Source organism: Arachis hypogaea, chromosome 1 (assembly GCF_003086295.3).
Source record: "Arachis hypogaea cultivar Tifrunner chromosome 1, arahy.Tifrunner.gnm2.J5K5, whole genome shotgun sequence".
Taxonomy (NCBI): Eukaryota; Viridiplantae; Streptophyta; class Magnoliopsida; order Fabales; family Fabaceae; genus Arachis; species Arachis hypogaea.
The window spans coordinates 31467113-31481259 of NC_092036.1; the positions used below are offsets into that span (position 1 = coordinate 31467113).

Here is a 14147-nt window from a genome sequence, read left to right on the forward strand (position 1 = left end):
ATGATTTCCCTCTCACTCACCCAACCATAAAATTGATTTTGGTTGAATACGGAGAGGAACTTGTAGTCATTAAAAGAGCTTGAGGATCCAGAGGTTGGTTCCTTGGTTCTTCTTTTCTTTGAGGTTGAGCTTTTTGGTGGTGCCATTAGGTTGGGAGAGTGTGAAAAAAAATGGGATAAGTTGAAAGAAAGAGAAGGAAAAATAATATTTTGCTCCAACACCAAACTTAGTACTTGATTGTCCCAATCAAGAAAAAGAAGAAAGTAAGGGATAGTAGAATATGAAAAGAGAAGCGAAGGTGAGTGGTGTAGGGGTTGTTGAAGTGGGAGAGTGAGGCTTTTATAATGGGTGAATGATGTGGTTCGAAGGTAGGAAATAAAAGAGATTAAATGTTTTCCCACTTTGGAAAGTGGCGCCTAGCGTGGGAAGAGGCGCCAACTCTTTTCTCATAGTTTCTTCTACGTGTGTTGAGTTCAAAAGTGCAAGTACACTTTGACTTCCTTGTTTTGTGAGTCGTTTACCATGTGGGCCCCATCTTCTCTCCTGAAATTGAAATTGAACCCATTAGTGATGATAAAATAACTCCTTCACATTCTTTCTCATCAAGAACAAATTGGGTTACAACTGATGGATGTCCCTTGGGACACCAAACTTAATTCTTTGGCATCTCAATAAATTGGTTTCATCATTGTGTGTTTAATGTGTTCATAAGAGTGGAATAGCATCAATCTTTTCATTTTCGTTTGATTCCAACTCCTCTGAACTCATTAAATCACGTTCATGTTCTTACTCAAAGCATTAAGTGCTTTCAAATTGGGTGATTTGGGCTGCTGTGATATCATTGGTGGTAGCCATACCAAACTTAATTTCTGGGCTTACTCTTCAAAATCAAACTATTAATTGTTTGTAAGCCTATATTAAGTGGTGAGAGGCCACACCAAACTTAGCACTTTAACTAGTTCTCAGCCCATTCACTCATCATTAGTTATGCATTCATCAAGTTGCAACTCCCAAGTAGAAATAAAAAAAATAAGAGAGTGTAATGAAGATCTAACTATCAAAGCTAATATCAACTTTCTAATCTACAATTGCAACTAATCCTAAATGCTGAAAATTAAACTATCTAAAGAATTTAAACTACTTTTAAGAAAATCAATTAAATCAAAAAAGGATAAAGTATTGGGGTGCCTCCCAACTAGCGCTTCTTTATTGTCATTAGTTTGACATTCCTTCATCTTTAGCTGAGCTTGTAGCTCTCTCTCTGCTCCTCCAAGGAGCCTCCCAAGTAGTGTTTAAGTCTATGGCCATTGACAAAAAAAGTTCTCTGAGTCTTGTCTTCCATGAGCTCCACATGACCATAGGGAAACACTTTGAGTATGGTGAAAGGTCCTGACCATCGAGACTTAAGTTTCCCAAGGAAGAACTTGAGTCTTGAGTTGTAGAGTAACACCTTCTGTCCTTCAGTGAACTCCCTTCTTGCTATCTTTTGGTCATGTCACCTTTTTGTGTTCTCTTTGTAGATTTTTTCATTCTCATATGCTTGATTTCTAAACTCCTCCAGCTTATTGAGTTGCATTAATCTCTTTTCTCCAGCAGCTTTCTCATCAAAATTCAGTAGTTTTAGAGCCTAGAAGGCTATGTGCTCCATTTCAACTGGTAGGTGACAGGCCTTACCAAATACTAGTTGGTATGGTGACATCCCAATGGGGGTTTTGAAGGCTGTCCTGTAGGCCCATAGAGCATCGTCTAGCTTCCTAGACCAGTCCTTTATTGAGCTTCCAACAGTTTTTTCAAGGATTCGTTTCATCTCTCTGTTGGAGATCTCGGCTTGCCCGTTGGTCTGTGGGTGGTATGGAGTTGCCACTTTGTGTTTGACTCTATATCTGAGAAGGAGTGCTTCCAGTTGTTTGTTGCAGAAGTGTGATCCTCCATCACTAATGAGAGCTCTGGGAACTCCAAATCTGCTGAAGATGTTCCTTCTCAAGAAGCTCATCACAACCTTGTTGTCATTTGTTGCAGTACCTATGGCCTCTACCCATCTTGAAACATAATCAACAGCCACTAATATGTAGCTATTTGAGTATGAGGTTGGGAATGGTCCCATGAAATCTATTCCCCATACATCAATTAGTTCCAGCTCTAGTATGTATTACTATGGCATCTCATTCCTCTTGGTTAGATTACCAGCTCTTTGACATTCATCACACCTTGACACCATTTACTTGGCATCTTTAAATACTGTTGGCCAGTAAAATCTGGATTGAAGCACTTTTGCTGCTGTCCTTTCTCCACTGAAGTGACCTCCATATGCTGACCCATGGCACTACCATAACACTTTCTGCCCTTCTTCATGGGATATACACCTTCTTAGGACACCATCATTGCACTTTTTGAACAAATAGGGGTCATCCCAGATGTAGTGTCTGGCATCCTTGATTAGCTTCCTTTTTATGTGCTTATTAATATTAGTTGGTAGCTCCCCACTAGCCTTGAAATTAGCTATGTCTGCGAACCAAGGGGCTACTCGAATCATCATCAATTGTTCATCAGGAAGCTTTCATTTACTGCTACTTGCTGTATTTCTTCTTTTTATGGGATCCTTGAGAGGTGGTCAGCTACCTTGTTCTCTGCTCCGCTCCTATCCTTAATCTCTATATCAAATTCTTGGAGCAGCAGGATCCACCTTATCAATCTGAGCTTAGATTCTTGTTTGGTAAGCAAGTATTTGAGTGATGCGTGATCAGTGAACACAATTACTTTTGAGCCAATGAGATATGATCTAAATTTATCAAAAGCAAAAACTATGGCCAAAAGTTCTTTCTCTGTGGTGGTATAGTTCCTTTGATTCTCATTAAGGACCTTGCTAGCATAGTAAATAACATGTACTAGCTTGTCTTTCCTCTGTCCTAGAACAGCACCAATAGCAAAATCAGATGCATCACACATTAGTTCAAAGGGAAGATCCCAGCTTGGTGGTGCTATAATAGGTGCAGAGGAGAGTTTCTTTTTGAGTTCATCAAAGGCTACCATGCATTCTCTATCAAAAACAAAGGGAGTATTTGAGACAAGTAGGTTGCTAAGGGGTTTTGCAATCTTTGAAAAATCTTTAATAAACCTCCTATAGAACCTAGCATGTCCCAAAAAGCTTTTGATTGCTTTGACATTGCAAGGTGGAGGTAATTTTTCAATTACTTTCACTTTTCTCTGTCTACTTCTATGCCATCTTTTGAAATCTTGTGACCAAGAACCACCCATTCAGTTACCATAAAATGGCACTTCTCCCAGTTCAAAACCAGGTTGGTTTCTTGACACCTTTTTAGCACAAGAGAAAGATGGTATAGGCAATCAGAATATGAGTCCCCAAACATAGAGAAATCGTCCATAAATAGAGCATGCACCTTTGGAATGTGGCAGGTGCATTGCACAATCTAAAGGGCATCTTCCTATAAGCAAAAATGCCATATGGACAAGTAAATGAAATTTTTTCCTGATCCTTGGGGTCTACAACAATCTGGTTGTAGCCCAAATATCCATCTAGAAAACAGTAGTACTCATGTCCTGCCAATCTTTCAAGCATTTGGTCCATGAAAGGCAGGGAAAAGTGATCCTTTCGGGTGGCTTCATTAAGTTTCTGGTAGTCAATGTACATACGCCATCCGGTCACTGTTCTTGTGGGTATCAATTCATTCTTCTCATTTGCCACAACAGTGATCCCTCCCTTCTTAGGGACCACTTGCACCGGGCTTACCCAAGAGCTGTCTGAGATGGGGTAGATCACCCCTGCTTGCCATAATTTCAGCACTTCTTTCTGAACCACTTCATTCATAGTTGGGTTCAGCCTCCTTTGTTGCTGTCTTGAGGGTTTGGCATCCCCTTCAAGTAAGATTTTGTGCATGCACATTGAAGGACTGATTGACGTTAGGATTTTTGCTAGTAAAGAATTTATAAAAATATTCGCGTTGTAGATATAGCTTCTAAACTAACAGAAATCCCATCGTGCAAACGTTTTGGTTGTCACAAGTAACAAACCCCTTTAAAATTGATAACCGAGTATTTAAACCTTGGGTCGTCTTCTCAAGGAATTGCAGGGAGGTATGTTCTTATTATTGGCTATGAAAAAGGTAAAATTGGGGTTTTTGGAATTTGGGCAATGGGCACAAGTATATTTTCAAAGCAATAAAAATAAATAAATAACTGTAAAATAGACTCTTGGCAAGGTATAAGAACTGAAAGTCCTATCCTTATCAATTGTGATGAGAATTGGATTTTAATCCCACTTAGTTAACCTTTACTAAACAAAGGAAGGTCAAGTGGACTAATTAATTTGATACCTAAAGTCCTAGTCTTTCCTTTAGAAAGGCTAGAGTTATTGGAACTCAAATTAATTAGCAACTCCTAATTTCAACCACTGCTTTATTTGACAGCTCAAGCGTCACCAATTACTCAATCAAAGCCAAAAGGGTAACAGGAAAATCTAAATTATTTATATAAATAAAAGATAGCAATCATCAATCTGAAATATCTCAAATAACATTAATTAAGAAAATCAATCTAAACATAGAACATTGAAAATAAATAAATACAAAGAACATTGAACCTGGGATCGAGAGTCACTCCTAAAACTAAGAGAAGTCCTAAATCCTAATTTCTAAAAATCCTAATTTCTAAATCCTAAGAAAGAGGAGAGAACCTCTCTCTCTCTAAAAACTACATCTAAAATATGAAAAGTGAATTATGAAAAGCATGATTATGAATGGATGCATTCCCCCACTTTATAGCCTCTAATCTGTGTTTTCTGGGCCAAAAACTGGGTCAAAAACAGCCCAAAAGTCACTTTCAGCGCTTTCTGGTCCGTACAGGTCGCGGAAAAGTGACGCGGCCGCATGGCTCACGCGGCCGCGCGGGTTGCGTTCCTGCCAGGTCACGCGTCCGCGTGACTCACGCATTCGCGTTGCCTGGCGTCAGAGCAGTTGTGGCAAATTATATATCAAATTGAAGCCCCGGACGTTAGCTTTCTAACGCAACTAGAACCGCGTCATTTGGACCTCTGTAGCTAAAGTTATAGCCGTTTGAGTGCGAAGAGGTCAGGCTGGACAGCTTAGCAATTTCTCCAACTTATTGTATTCCTTCCACTTTTGTATGCTTCCTTCCCATCCTCCAAGCCATTCCTACCTTATAATATCTGAAAACACTTAACACACATATCAAGGCATCTAATGGTAATAAGAGAGGATTAAACATAGGGAACTTAAGGCCAAAGAAGCATGTTTTCAATCAAAGCACATAATTAGGAAGGCAAATGTAAAACCATGCAAATAGTATGAATAAGTGGGTAAAGAGTTGATAAAATCCACTCAATTGAGCACAAGATAAACCATGAAATAGTGGTTTATCAACCTCCCCACACTTAAACAATAGCATGTCCTCATGCTAAGCTCAAGAAAAGCTATAAAGATGAAGAGGAATAGTAGAAAGTATGAAATGCAATCCTATCTATATGAATGCAACTAAATGTGAAATGCTTCTACCTACTTTGGTTAAAAATAAATAAGTTCTCCAAGACAAACATAAATCAGATTTCACTAATTCAAATTATACAATAAAAGACAAGTAAACTTGTAAGAAGATAGCTCATGAAAGTAGGGAACATAGAATTAAGCACTGAACCCTCACTGGTAGTGTATATCACTTTAATCTCTCTAGTGTATAGGGTAAATCACTCTAATCTTCCCTAGTCATGCTTTCAAAACCTTGTTCTTCATCTAGCCAATCAACAAATATTTAGCATACCAATGCAAACATCATGAGGTCTTTTTAGGGTTGTAATGGGGCTGAGGTAAAGGTAAGGATATATGTATGGCCAAGTGATCTTTATAAAGTGAATTCTTGAGTAGTCTAAGATCTCACCTAACATATACATACTCTATAAAAATTTTAAAATTATACTTAGCCTCCCATAATTCCCACTTTTGTATGATTCTCATACTCATGTACCAAATTATTGATATTTCTTTACTTTTATCACATGTACATTGATCTTTCAACTTGACATTGGGGTAATTCTGTCCCCTTATTTGTTTGCTTATTTATTGAATTTTTTTTTGAATCATAAAAGCAAACATAACTTATCAATGCACATGGATTTTCCATTATTTTTCTATTTTGGTTTTTCATGAGTAGGTTTCCAAATTCCCAATATTCAAATAAATTAGAAACATGATACATTCCCTTATTAACCCATGTTCCCACAGTTTTCCCACACTTAATTGTTACACAATCCCTATCTTAAGCTAACCAAAGATTCAATTGGGATATTTAATTGTTTTTCTGCTTTAAGGCTAGTGATGTGGTAAAATACAGAACAAATGGGGATTAAAAAGCTCAAAGTGGCTGACAAGGGTGATTTAAAGGGTAGGCTTATTTGGGATAAGTGAGCGAAAATCAAACAATGGCCTCAATCATATGCAAGCATGTAAATACACTAAATAATGGATATATAGATTGGAACAAAATATAGATCACAATCATAGAGAAGGAAACACACAGGAATAAAATAAAATATTTAGGGTTAAATAATGTAACCATATAAATAAGCTCAAATCTCACAGGTTGTGTGTTCTTTAGCTCAAAAACCATGTTCCAAATACAACTTCCAACAAGTTTTAACATAAAAATTTTTCAATTTAAATTAGTGAAAATTTTCAAAGATAGGGTCTTAAAAGAATTTTATTACTTTAACCAAGTGGTAAGATATGCACAAAAAAATAAACATGCAATCAAACATGCAAATGCAACAATGAAAAACAAAAATTGGTGTTGAGAAGGGACTAACTAACCCGTGGAGATCGATATCGACCTCCCCACACTTAAAGATTGCACCGTCCTCGGTGCATGCTGAGATGTGCAGGTGGATGGGGGTTGTAGTTCCTCAGCTAGTGCTCTCTTGTGTTCCTTTCCTTGCCGGTGGTTTGGGAGTAGCTTTCTCTCTTTACCCTTCTTGGTGGCCATCCTGAAAGGGGAAAAAGGAAAGTAACAAGCAAAGCTAGGGGATCCAGCAAGGAAGAGAGCGGGAAAGGTGGTAATCAATGCACAGTAAAGAAGAATTATGTTAACACATGGTCATGACTACATGTGAAAAGTCATCAATGGAAATATAGTAAGTGCATGTGATGACAGTTAAATGCAAGATGTTTATTGGCATGCTGGCAAAGGCATGAGTAGCAGAGATCAAGCATTCAATGTCAAAGTTGGATTACCAAGTCTTCCAAACTAATAATATATTTGTAAAAACAATTATATTTAAATAATAAAATAGAGAAGGGGTTATGTGAAAAGCAGGCATTTAGAGTAGTAGATTTAAAAGAAATCTAAAAATAGTGCAAAATGCCATATGGGCGTTTTCACAAACACATAGCATGCATGTTAAATAAGGTATGGAAAATATTAATTAGAACATGCAAGCACCCTTATAATAATATATAGTTGTTTAAACAAATCCCAAATAATCCATAAGCAAAATATGGGAAATAATGACCCAAATAAATTTCCAACACCAATTAAAAGAAAAAAGAAGAAAAAGAAAGGAAGGAAGAAAGAAATAAGAAGGGAAAGAAAAGATTTAGATTTGGGGGAGAAAAGAGAAGATATCTTGGCTGATCTAAGCTATGCGGCGCAGGCGACGCGAATGCGTGAGTGACGCGTTCGCGCGGTTGGCGCTATTGTCAAGTGACGCGGCCGCGTGGGGCACGCAGTCGCGTGAGTGAATTCATGCTACTAGCGCGAGAGCAGCCACGCGCTCACGCAACTTTCTGTTCAAAATCTTATTTTGCCAAAAATCTGGGTGACGCGGTCGCGTGAGTGACGCGATCGCGTGGATGGCCATTTTTTGAAAGACGACGCGGCCATGTGAAGCACGCGTTCGCGTGGGATGGCTTGGGCTTCTAGCACGAGTCCAGCCCAATTCCAGCATAACTTTCGGCCATGCACCTTTTTTACGTCGATTTTCATGGCACGAGGCTGCGTGGGTGACGTGGTCGCGTGGGAGGCCAAAGTTCCACATGACGCGGTCGCGTGGGGTCAAAGTATGCTAAATGCACGCCTCAAGCCACGCTCTCGCGTGACTCTCTGTTCAAGTCTTTTCTTCCCAACGCACTAGTGACGCGGACGCGTCAGCAACGGTGCAGCGTCGCGTGCATGTTTTCTCTTTTTTTATGCAATATGCAGAATGCAACGCTTAATATGAATGCTATGCATGATTCCAGGTTCAATAAAATTTAAAAAATAAACAAAACATACTAAAATTAAAACTGAAAAAGGACGATCATACCATGGTGGGTTGTCTCCCACCTAGCACTTTTAGTTAAAGTCCTTAAGTTGGACATATGGTGAGCTCCTTGTCATGGTGGCTTATGCTTGTACTGATCCAGGAATCTCCACTAATGTTTGCAATTCCAATATCCTCCGGGATCCCAAATCTTGTTTCGGCACCCGTCTTCAAGTTGATTATCATGATTCCATCCGGGTGGTTCAGCTTTAGAATTCTCACTGAAGCGTCCAAAAAACTTCCTAAACCCATTCAATTGAGCTCTATACCAACCTTTGCGTTTAAATTTTGAGCTTCCAACCATAATGAACCTTACCGGACAGATCTTACCACTGACCATCTTCTTCTTACTCTTAATGCCACAAAGAGCTCTAAGTTGACCATCCGTCTCCAGTAGCCCGTACTCAAGTGGAATTAGAAAGCTAAGGGATATGAATTTTATCCACTTGAATGTTGTGAAGGATCATGGCAACTTAAGGGGAGGTATTTTTAATGAAATTGCAAGCTCCACTCCCTTGTGCTCTTCTCTGATAATTACCACCTCTTTGCAAGCTTCTTCAATTTCAACCTCTTCTTCTTGGTAGCTCTCTTCCAATTCAATCTCCTCTTTATTGCTTTCCAAGGGCATGAGAGGTTTGGCTTCTTCTTCTCGAATCTCCATCTCTTGATCAACCTCTTCCAAGTCTTCAACTGTGATATGCCTTGGAGGTTGTACACCCTCCTCAGCATCAATTTCAAACATTTTGGAAAGGGGTTCTATGACTGGACTTTCCCATGGAGGTTCTGCATCTCCTAAATCTTCAACCATTTCTTCCTCTGCAACTATTATGGTTTTCTCCACTTGTTCCAATACAAAGCCATGTTCCGCATTGTCCTCCGGAGTTTCTAATGTCTCCTTCATGCTACGTTCTTCATTAGATTGTCCACATGAAGCCATGGGGTTCCTTGAGTGTCCGAACGTCGGGAAGCTAATATATTTACTATCTCGCCTAAGGCGGCCACGAAATTTAGCACACTCGTATTCATCTTTTCTTGCCTTTGAAGAATAACACGAAGTTTGTCATCCATTGGAGGTTGGGGTGGATATGAGGATTCATTGGTTGGGAGAGAGGGTTCATAATAGGAAGGTGGTTCATCTTGATAATGATATGGAGATGGTAAATATTGAGGTGGTGGTTCATGAGAGTAGTTGTGTTGGAAAGGTGGTGGTTCTGTGTATGGTTCATTTGGCTCATAAGGTGGTTGGTATGGTGGATGAGGGTTAGGGTCATATGGAGGTGAATGGTGAAAAGGGACTTGTGAGTATGGTGGTCCAAAGCTATGTTGAGGAGGGAGTTCATAGGCGTATGGTGGTGGTTGTTGATAGTCAAAAGATTGCTCACCATAGCCATTGCCTTGATATGCATCACAGAATGGTTGTTGATAGTCCATTGGAGGTGGTTGTTGCCATGAGGGTTGATCAAATCCTTGTGGCTCCTCCCATCTTTGATTGTTCCAACCTTGATGCATGTTGTCATTATAATTTCCTCTTCCTGTAACATAATTATAACCAGACTCATAGCCAAAGGGGTGAGAGTTCATGGTAGTAGGAGAAAATAAAAATAAAAACTAACAAAAAGAAAATATTTTGAAAAAGAGATGATTTTTGAAAAATTTTTAGACAAAAATTTTAAAATAAAATCTGGAAAAAAAAAATTTTTGAAAAATATTTACAATAACCAATAATAAGGCACACGTTTGCAATTCCCCGGCAACGGCGCCATTTTGACGTTAGGATTTTTGCTAGTAAAGAATTTATAAAAATATTCGCGTTGTAGATATAGCTTCTAAACTAATCGAAATCCCTTCGTGCAAACGTTTTGGTTGTCACAAGTAACAAACCCCTTTAAAGTTGATAACCGAGTATTTAAACCTCGGGTCATCTTCTCAAGGAATTGCAAGGAGGTATGTTCTTATTATTGGCTATGAAAAAGGTAAAATTGGGGTTTTTGGAATTTGGGCAATGGGCACAAGTATATTTTCAAAGCAATAAGAATAAATAAATAACTGTAAAATAGACTCTTGGCAAGGTATAAGAACTGGAAGTCCTATCCTTATCAATTGAGATGAGAATTGGATTTTAATCCCACTTAGTTAACATTTACTAAACAAAGGAAGGTCAAGTGGACTAATTAATTTGATACCTAAAGTCCTAGTCTTTCCTTTGGAAAGGCTAGAGTTATTGGAAGTCAAATTAATTAGCAACTCCCAATTTTAACCACTGCTTTATTTGACAGCTCAAGTGTCACCAATTACTTAACCAAAGCCAAAAGGGTAACAGGAAAATCCAAATTATTTATATAAATAAAAGACTGCAATCATCAATCTGAAATATCTCAAATAACATTAATTAAGAAAATCAATCTAAACATGGAACATTGAAAATAAATAAATACAAAGAACATTGAACCTGGGATCGAGAGTCACTCCTAAAACTAAGAGAAGTCCTAAAACTAATTTCTAAAAATCCTAATTTCTAAATCCTAAGAGAGAGGAGAGAACCTCTCTCTCTAAAAACTACATCTAAAACATGAAAAGTGAATTATGAAAAGCATGATTATGAATGGATGCATTCCCCCACTTTATAGCCTCTAATGTATGTTCTCTGGGCCGAAAAATGGGTCAGAAATAGCCCAGAAGTCACTTCCAGCGCTTTTTGGTCCGTACAGGTCACGGAAAAGTGACGCGGCCGCATGGCTCATGCGGCCGCGCGGGTTACGTTCCTGCCAGGTCACGCGTCCGCGTGACTCACGCGTTCGCATCACCTGGCGTCAAAGCAGCTATGGTAAATTATATATCAAATCGAAGCCCCAGACGTTAGCTTTCCAACGCAACTAGAACCGTGTCGTTTGGACCTCTGTAGCTAAAGTTATAGCCGTTTGAGTATGAAGAGGTCAGGCTGGACAGCTTAGCAATTTCTCCAACTTATTGTATTCCTTCCGCTTTTGCATGCTTCCTTCCCATCCTCCAAGCAATTCCTACCTTATAATATCTGAAAACACTTTACACACATATCAAGGCATCTAATGGTAATAAGAGAGGATTAAACATAGGGAACTTAAGGCCAAAGAAGCATGTTTTCAATCAAAGCACATAATTAGGAAGGCAAATGTAAAACCAGACAAATAGTATGAATAAGTGGGTAAAGAGTTGATAAAATCCACTCAATTGAGCACAAGATAAACCATGAAATAGTGGTTTATCACTGATCCCCTTTAAATCTGAAAGTGTCCAGCCTATGGCATCCTTGTGTTGTCTCAGCACTTGGATAAGTTCCTCTTCTTGTTCCTTACTCAGACTTGCATTTATGATCACTGGATGAGTATTGTTGGCACCCAGATATGCATATTTCAAGCTGGGTGGTAAGGCTTTCAGCTCTAGTTTTGGTGACTCTACATCTTTGTTGTCTGTGGTAGTTGGCATGATTGAGTTCCTCATGGTTGTTTGTGGTAGTTCCCCATCTGGTGCTTGTTCTAACTCAATGCTTTCTCCATATTGTTCTTCTTCCATAACTTCTTGAACTGTCTGTTCCATGGTGTCTACCAACATGCATTCTCCTATGGGTTCCTTGGGGTAACTCATTGCTTTGAAAATGTTGAAGACCATTTTCTCTTCATGTAATCTCAAGACTAGTTCCCCTTTCTGCACATCAATGATGGCTCCAGCAGTAGCTAGAAATGGTCTTCCTAGAATAATTGATGTGTTGGCCTCTTCTTCCATGTCCAGCACAACGAAATGGTCTTCCTAGAGTAATTGATGTGTTGGCCTCTTCTTCCATGTCCAGCACAACGAAATCAGCAGGGAAAATGAATTCTCCTACTTTCACTAACAAGTCTTCCACCACCCCATGTGGAAACTTAAATGTTCTGTCAGCCAATTGGAGTGCCATTCTTGTTGGCTTGGCTTCCTCAATCTTCATCCTTCTCATCATAGTTAGCGACATAAGGTTTATGCTAGCTCCCAAATCACACAAAGCTTTCTCAATAGTAATGTCCCCTATGATACAGGGGATTTGAAAACTCCCTAGGTCTTTCAGCTTTTGAGGCAACTTCTTCTGTATGATAGCGCTGCATTCCTTAGTCAATACTATGGTTTCTTTTGCCTCCCAGTTCCTTTTTTTTGGTTATAAGCTCCTTTAAGAACTTGGCATAGAGTGGCATTTGTTCTAATGCCTCAGCAAACGGAATGTTGATTTGGAGCTTTTTGAAGATCTCTAGGAACTTAGAGAACTGGCCATCTTTCCCATCTTTTCTCAATCTTTGTGGGTATGGTGCCTTTGGCACATAAGGCTTCAAGACTGGTTTGGGTAGAGGTGAAGCTGGGGTCTCCCTTTCATCCTCGTTCCCATGTTTTGATACAACATCTTCATGATTATCTTTGCTTGAGGTTCCTTCCTCTACAATCTTCCCACTTCTTAGAGTTATGGCTTTGCATTTCCCTCTTGGATTAGCCATGGTATCGCTAGGAAATGTGTGTGTGGAAAGTAGGATTTGCTTGGATAGGATGCCCACTTGTGCATCCAACTTTGAGATTGCTGCACCTTGATTTTTCAGATTTGACCTGTATTCCTCTTGATTAGCATCTATCTTTCTGTCAGTTTGTGCTTGTTTGTCCATGAGAGAGGTGACTGCCCCTGAAATCTGGGATGATAGTTGTGCTATTGCAGCCTCCATCCTCTCAAAGTTGCTCTTGATTTTGCATGGTTGCATAGTTAAGGATGGTGCATCTTGATTGAGGTTGTTGTGTATGGGTTGGTTGTTATAGTATGATGTGTTTTGTGAGTTATGGTAGGGTATATGGTTCCCTGTTTGATGGTTGGGGTTGTGGTTGGGATGCTGATTTGATGGATAAGGCTTGTTGTGGTTTTGTTGATTTTCCCACCCAAAGTTTGAGTGGTTCTTCCAACCTGGGTTGTATGTCTTAGAGTGTGGATCATATGGTGTTCTGGATGAATTGTGCACATAATTAGCTTGTTCCCAGTCACCTTCAGATTCTGATGCATTCCCTTCTTGTTGAGGAGTTTGATCTCGAATGACTGAGGCTTGGTTGGCCTCCATCCTCTTGGTCAATGCTGCTATTTGTGCTGCAATTGCTTTGTTCTGAGCTTACAAGGCATCTACGGAGTTGAGTTCTAGCACTCCCTTCTTCTGAGTCCTTTTTGAGGCATAGAAATACTCATTATCAGCTACAGTTTCAATGACATCTATGGCCTCTTCAATGGTTTTCTTTTTGTTGAGTGAGCCTCCTAAAGAATGATCCACTGCCTTCTTTGCTTCATAGGATAGTCCTTCATAAAAAATATGTAGTTGTATCCACTCATTGAACATTTTGGGTGGGCATCTTCTTGTCAAATCTTTGAATCTCTCCCAAGCTTCATAGAGTGTTTCTCCATCTTGTTGTCTGAAAGTTTGTACCTCAGCTCTCAGTCTATTAATTCTTTGTGGAGGGTAAAATCTTGCAATGAATCTATTCATGACCTCCTCCCATGTAGTTAGGCTATCCTTGGGAAATAATTCCAACCACTTTGCTGCCGTATCTCTGAGTGAGAAAGGGAACAAGAGTAGTTTGTAGATGTCAGGGTGTACCCCGTTGGACTTAACAGTATCACATATCCTCAAGAATGTGCTGAGATGTTGATTAGAATCTTCTTGGGCACTTCCTCTATATGAGCAATTATTCTGAACAAGTGTGATGAGCTGAGGCTTCAGCTCAAAGTTATTGGCATGAATTGTTGGCTTTAGGATGTTGCTGCCATAATTCCCTGGGTTTGGGTTGATGTAGGAGC

The 14147-nt window shown here is 39.4% G+C and overlaps 1 non-coding gene across 1 annotated transcript; it reads left to right on the top strand.

Annotated features, from left to right (window-relative positions):
• The first annotated feature begins 13685 nt into the window (after positions 1 to 13685).
• Positions 13686 to 13791, top strand: LOC112711915 (small nucleolar RNA R71). The gene has a single exon (XR_003157626.1). It is a non-coding gene; the product is annotated as a small nucleolar RNA R71 (small nucleolar RNA).
• Positions 13792 to 14147: the final 356 nt, after the last annotated feature.